Here is a 7,493-nt window from a genome sequence, read left to right as displayed (position 1 = left end):
GTCAATCTCAAGAACTCCTTTCTTCTGACTAGTCCCATTGTTCACAGGATTCCTTTCAGAAGTGTACATGAATTGGTTATTTGCAACCATTTCAATTAATTCTTGAGCCTCTGTAGGCGTCTTCTTCAGATAAAGAGATCCTCCAGCAGAGCTATCCAAAGATATCTTGGATAGTTCAGAGAGACCATCATAGAAAATACCTATGATGCTCCATTCAGAAAGCATGTCTGAGGGACATTTTCTGATCAATTGTTTGTATCTTTCCCAAGCTTCATAGAGGGATTCACCATCCTTCTGTCTGAAGGTTTGGACTTCCACTCTAAGCTTACTCCATCTTTGTGGTGGAAAGAACTTTGCCAAGAAGGCATTGACTAGCTTTTCCCAAGAGTCCAGGCTTTCTTTAGGTTGAGAGTCCAACCATATTCTAGCTCTGTCTCTTACAGCAAAAGGGAATAGCATCAGTCTATAGACCTCAGGGTCAACCCCATTAGTCTTGACTGTGTCACAGATTTGCAAGAATTCAGCTAAGAACTGATGAGGATCTTCCATTGGAAGTCCATGGAACTTGCAATTCTGTTGCATTAGAGAAACTAATTGAGGCTTAAGCTCAAAGTTGTTTGCTCCAATGGCAGGGATAGAGATGCTTCTCCCATAAAAATCAGGAATAGGTGCAGTAAAGTCACCCAGCACCTTCCTTGCATTGTTTGCATTATTGTTGTTTTCGGCTGCCATGTCTTCTTCTACTTTGAAGAATTCGGTCAGGTCCTCTAAAGAGAGTTGTGCTTTGGCTTCTCTTAGCTTTCTCTTCAAGGTCCTTTCGGGTTCAGGGTCAGTTTCAACAAGAATGCCTTTGTCTCTGCTCCTGCTCATATGAAAGAGAAGAGAACAAGAAGATATGGAATCCTCTATGTCACAGTATAGAGATTCCTTGAGGTGTCAGAGGAAAAGAGAAATAGAAAGAAGAAGGAGAAGAAGAATTCGAACTTTAATTAGATAAGGTTCGAATTGTGCATTGAGAAGGAGTGGTACTCCATAAATAGAAGGATGTGAGAAGGAGGGAAGTAATTTTTCGAAAATTAATTGAAATATTTTGAAAACATTTTTGAAAAACACTAATTGATTTTCGAAAATAAAAGTGGAAAAGAAATCAAGTGATTTTTGAAAAAGATTTTTAAATTAGAAATTAAAAAGATTTGATTGAAAACTTATTTTGAAAAAGATGTGATTGAGAAGATATGATTTGAAAACAATTTTTTTTTAAAAAAAAGATATGTTTTGAAAACAATTTTAAAAAGATATGATTTGAAAACAATGAAAAAAAAGATTTGATTTTAAAAATTAATGACTTGCCTAACAAGAAAAGATATGATTCAAACATGAAACCTTCCTCAACAGAAAAGGCAAAAAATGTTCAATCAAATCATTAATTGTTAGTAAGTATCTTTGAAAAAGGAAAGAAATTAATTTTGAAAACATTTGATTGAAAAGATATGATTTGAAAAAGATTTGATTTTGAAAAACTTTGAAAACTTGAGAAAAAATTGATTTTGAAAACAAAATCTTCCCCCTAGCATCATCATGGCGTTAAACGCCCAGAATGGTATCCATTCTGGCGTTTAACGCCCAAAATGCACCCTTTTTGGGCGTTAAACGCCCAACCAGGTACCCTGGCTGGCGTTTAAACGCCAGTCTGCCTTCTTCACTGGGCATTTTTTGAATGCCCAGCTTTTTCTGTATAATTCCTCTGCAGTATGTTCTGAATCTTCAATTCTCTGTATTATTGACTTGAAAAGACACAAATAAGAAATATTTTTGGATTTTTAATAATCAAAATGCAACAAGAATCAAACAACAATGCATGCAAGACACCAAACTTAGCAGTTTGTATACTATTGACACTATATGAGACACATAAACACTCAAGTCAAAAGAATTCAAAGATCAGAGTAAGAAATCATCAAGAATTTACTTGAAGATCTTTAAGACACATGAATGAATGCATGCAATTGACACCAAACTTAGGATGAGACACTAGACTCAAGCAAGAAAAAAGAGAAGAAATAGAAAATACTTGATGTTTCTTGTTTCTTAAAAGAAAAATTTTTTTTTTGTTTTTATGATTTTGTAAATTTTTTTGTGATTTTCGAAAATTAAGTGGAAAAAGATATCAAAATTCTTAATGAGAATTCCAGGAATCAGTGCAATGCTAGTCTAAGACTCCGGTCCAGGAATTAGACATGGCTTCACAGCCAGCCAAGCTTTCAAAGAAAGCTTCGGTCCAAAACACTAGACATGGCCAAAGGCCAGCCAAGCCTTAGCAGATCACTGCTCCAAAAGCAAGATCAACAAGCTCTTGTGATGATAAGTTGAAACCTCGGTCCAATGAAATTAGACATGGCTTTACAGCCAGCCAGATTTCAGCAAATCATCATGAAACTCTAGAATTCATCTTCAAGAATTTCGAAAAAAATAAATGCCTAATCTAAGCAACAAGATGAACCGTCAGTTGTCCATACACAAACAATCCCCGGCAACGGCGCCAAAAACTTGGTGCACGAAATTGTGATCAATACTTTTCAAAACATAAACCATCCCTAGTAATGGCTCCAAAGACTTGGTGCTCAATACCATGGCATAAACACAACTTTGCACAACTAACCAGCAAGTGCACTGGGTCGTCCAAGTAATAAACCTTACGCGAGTAAGGGTCGATCCCACGGAGATTGGTGGTATGAAGCAAGCTATAGTCACCTTGTAAATCTCAGTCAGGCAGACTCAATTGGGTATAGATGATGAATAAAGCATAAAGATAAAGATAGAGATACTTATGTATATCATTGGTGTAAGAGCTTCAGACAAGCGTATGAAGATGCCTTCCCTTCTGTCTCTCTGCTTTCCTACTGTCTTCATCCAATCCTTCTTACTCCTTTCCATGGCAAGCTCATGTAGGGTTTCACCGTTGTCAGTGGCTACCTCCATCCTCTCATTGAAAGCGATTGCATATGCCCTGTCACGGTCATAGCGGAATTCATCTGTCGGTTCTCAATCAGGCCGGAATAGAATCCAGTGATTCTTTTGCGTCTGTCACTAACGCCCCGCCCTCAGGAGTTTGAAGCACGTCACAGTCATTCAATCATTGAATCCTACTCAGAATACCACAGACAAGGTTAGACCTTCCGGATTCTCTTGAATGCCGCCATCAGTTCTCGCCTATACCACGAAGACTCTGATCTCACGGAATGGCTGGCTCGTTTGTCAGGCGAGCACTCGGTTGTCAGGCGATCAACCATGCATCGTGTAATCAGAAATCCAAGAGATATTCACTAAGCCTCAGATGCTTGTAGAACAAGAGTGGTTGTCAGTCACCTTGTTCATGAGTGAGAATGGTGATGAGTGTCAATCATCACCTTCATCAAGTTGAAGAACAAGTGATATCTTGGACAAAGAACAAGCGGAATTGAATAGAAGAACAATAGTAATTGCATTAATACTCGAGGTACAGCAGAGCTCCACACCTTAATCTATGGTGTGTAGAAACTCCACCGTTGAAAATACATAAGAACAAGGTCTAGGCATGGCCGAATGGCCAGCCTCCCAAATGATCTAAGATAGCATAAAATTAGAAGATAGCTACCCCGATTGTCAAATACAATAGTAAAAGGTCCTACTTATAGAAAACTAGTAGCCTAAGGTGTACAAAGGTGAGTAAATGACATAAAAATCCACTTCCGGGCCCACTTGGTGTGTGCTTGGGCTGAGCAATGAAGCATTTTCGTGTAGAGACTTGTCTTGGAGTTAAACGCCAGCTTTTATGCCAGTTTGGGCGTTTAACTCCCATTTAGGTGCCAGTTCCGGCGTTTAACGCTGGAATTTCTTGAGGTGACTTTGAACGCCGGTTTGGGCCATCAAATCTTGGGCAAAGTATGGACTATCATATATTGCTGGAAAGCCCAGGATGTCTACTTTCCAACGCCGTTGAGAGCGCGCCAATTGGGCTTCTGTAGCTCCAGAAAATCCACTTCGAGTGCAGGGAGGTCAGAATCCAACAGCATCTGCAGTCCTTTTCAGTCTCTGAATCAGATTTTTGCTCAGATCCCTCAATTTCAGCCAGAAAATACCTGAAATCACAGAAAAACACACAAACTCATAGTAAAGTCCAGAAAAGTGAATTTTAATTAAAAACTAATAAAAATATACTAAAAACTAACTAGATCATACTAAAAACATACTAAAAACAATGCCAAAAAGCATACAAATTATCCGCTCATCATTTATAACGAGTATAACTCGAGTTGGGGATGCGTGACAGAGGGACAGTCCAATGGTTAGCGACCAGGACTTGTCGGGTTGGCTCTATAACCGACAAGATGATATCATCAGCCACTAGGGACAGGCATTCATCATATGCATACTATATGAATTGTTTGAGATTGCCTATTTGACTGCATATTACTTGCTAATTGTCTAACTACCTTAATTGCTCCTATTTGTATATTCTTGTTTGATATATTTGTGTTTGCTATATTATACTCCTGCTGGTGGATGGGAGGTTTGAAGGAATTGGAAAGGGAAGTATTAGTTAGACTGAAGAATCTTTAGTCAGATGCCCTTATATGGTTTAGCTTGTTTATAAGCTTTGAATTATCTGGAGGAAGTTCTAGGATTGCCTTCGGCTTTCCTCTATTATTATGTATTATATATGTGGAAGTTGTTACCATGCTGGGGACCTCTGGTTCTCACCCATGCGGATTTTGTGGTTTTCAGATGCAGGACGTGAGGTGTCCCGCTGAGGCATGCTGGAGACTTCTAGTTTTGCGAAGATCCTTTGTTCTCGGAGCAATGTTTTGGTTTATATGTTTTGCTTAGATGATTTTATCTCCATTAAATAATACAAACTGTGATGACTCCTCTTATGGGAGATTTTGGAGAATAGGTTTTATGTATTTGTGTCCCTTTAGGGTTTTCCTTATTTTATCATATGTATATATTGCTATGCTCGGACCGGTTATCTTCGCAGCCGGATTTTGAGTCTTGATATTCCTGTCTTTGACACTCCTTTGTATATATATAGTCCCGCGTTGGTTTATCTTTGTTCGTTACGTTATCGATCGGAGTGTTGCGCTTTTGAGTTGCGATTTTTGTTTACCCCTTTTTCTACAAAGGCACCTAGTTATAATCAATCATTTCATACTACTATACGTACTAAATTTTTATTTTAGAGGTCGTAATACCTTGCCATCTCTGAATTATGACTTAAGCATAAGACTCTGTATGGTAGGGTGTTACATTATGTTTCTTTAATATTTGTTTGAGTTATTGTTACTATTTTCTTGTATTTGGTAGCTTTAGATTTTGTTATTCTTGCAATTTAATATGCTTTTCTTTTTAAGCATACCAAGTGTTTAATAAAATATTTGGCTTAGTTTTAGAGTAGATTTTGGGCATTCTTGACTTGGAAAGAGAAGTTTGATAATCTTAAGTCGTTAATACCCAACTTATATTGGTGATCTAGAGTTGTTAGTTAATCTTATTTTCATTGATGCTACTTACGGATTGGGATTAGCTAGGCCTATTTAACTTTCTCTCAATATGGGGATAACGTAGTAGGATTGGCTTTTGGTAATTGTTGCTTTATAATTAGTGACTAGGATAGAAAATCTTGATTCTCAATCGTTGCCTTGAATGCCTCTTTAGTATTTGTTATCTTTAGTTGTTTACTTTACTTTCTTGTCATTTAAATTTCTTGCCCTTTAATTTCTTGCTTCTTCATTATCAACCCCCTTGATTTCATAACCAATAATTGAGCATTCGATTGTAATTCCTAGGGAGAATGACCTGGGAGTAATACTCTCGATTATTTTTATTGGGTTGAACTTGTGACAACTAAACTAAACTTTGATAGAGAATCCATTGTTGGTTTGAAACTATACTTACAACGAAGAGATTCTTTTTATTGAGGAATTCTAGACCGACATAAATTCTTCACACCAAATTTTTAGCACCGTTGCCGGAGAATTGCAATATATTCTTATTATTGGTTGTTGTTCATATGTGAATATTGTGAATATTGTGAATAGTTTGATTTTTGCTTGTTTGCTAGTTTTGGTTTAGCAGTTTGTTTTCTTTATTTCTTATTAGTTCTTATTTTTAATTTCTCTTTTCACCATGAATTCTCATCCCTTTGGCTATGAATTTGGTTACAATTATGTTGTAAGAAATGAAAACTTCAATGAGGGATCACATTATGGAAATGGAAATCAAGTTAGGGAGGAGCCACATGCTTATATTCAACCTTCATGGCAACAACCTCCTCCAGTCTCTTATGGTTACAATCCACCCCATAATGTACACAATTATGAACCAACTCCTCAATATTGTTGTCAACCTTCCTCACAAGCCACACTATACCACCAAACACCTCCATATGATCCTAACACATACCCACCATATCAATAACCATATGAGCCATATGAACCATACCTAGAGCCACCACCATTCCAACATCAATACTCTCAAGAACCACCAATTTTATATACACCACCCCAGGACTCTCACCAATATGAATCACCTTCCAACTATGATACCTTTCTTTCAAATAATGAACCCTCTCTTTCACCACTGCCTTCATTGGATGATGTTCTCCAACCTTTAATACAAGAACAAATAGAGCTTCTTTCCATTCTCCAAAGGCGAGAAGAAGACCTCCAAAAGATGGCTATTATAGCCGAAGCGATGAAGCACTTAATCTCATTGTACTCATGCAATCAAGACTCTTTCATTGACGAATGTGGATGATTAACTGAAAAGCACAATGAGAAGGAGAACTTGGAGCTTCAAGGATAAGAGAATGAGTTGAATAAAAAATTACAACAAGAGGAGGAAGTTGAGATAATTGAACCGGAAGAAGTAGTTGAAGATTTAGGAGATGTTGAATGCAAAGATGAATCTAAAGTTGCGGAGCCTTCTTCCATGGAATTTGAAAGTAATGTTGAGGAAGATAGTGCACAACCTCCAAGGCATATTATGAATAAAGAATTTGAAGAAATGGAACAAACAATAATTCCTTCTATTGAGGATGATTTCACATCAACATATGATCCCTTTGAGCTTGATGAATTCTCCTCCATTGAATTTGGATTTGATGTTAAGGTAGACTTTACTCAACCTCTAGTTTATGAGTTAAGTGATGGGGAAGAATTTGAAGAAATTGGTGAAGAAGAAGTTGAATTAGAAGAAGCTTATCAAGTGGTTGAAGTCCCTCAAAAAGGATGGACGAGAGTGGAAATTACCTTGTCAAGTCCGTTAGAAGCATCTCTTCCTAGGTCACCACTATCCACTACATCATTCAAGTGAGTAAAATTCATATATCTTAGCTTTCTTATTCCGCTTAAATATGGTTTTCTTGAAATAGATGGTCAACTTAGGAATATTAGTAGGTTGAAGAGCAAAAGAGATATGGTTAGTGATTGGAAATACCATTCTAGGCTCATTAA

At 37.2% G+C, this 7,493-nt stretch overlaps 1 non-coding gene across 1 annotated transcript; it reads left to right on the top strand.

The window, feature by feature from the left end:
• Positions 1-219: 219 nt before the first annotated feature.
• On the top strand, positions 220-327 carry LOC130942967 (small nucleolar RNA R71). The gene has a single exon (XR_009071509.1). It is a non-coding gene; the product is annotated as a small nucleolar RNA R71 (small nucleolar RNA).
• The last annotated feature ends 7,166 nt before the right edge of the window (positions 328-7,493 follow it).

The sequence above is a fragment of the Arachis stenosperma genome, chromosome 7, assembly GCF_014773155.1.
Source record: "Arachis stenosperma cultivar V10309 chromosome 7, arast.V10309.gnm1.PFL2, whole genome shotgun sequence".
NCBI classification, from domain to species: domain Eukaryota; kingdom Viridiplantae; phylum Streptophyta; class Magnoliopsida; order Fabales; family Fabaceae; genus Arachis; species Arachis stenosperma.
The sequence above is the reverse complement of the archived record's forward strand: the minus strand, read 5'-3'. Positions and strand labels throughout refer to the sequence as shown.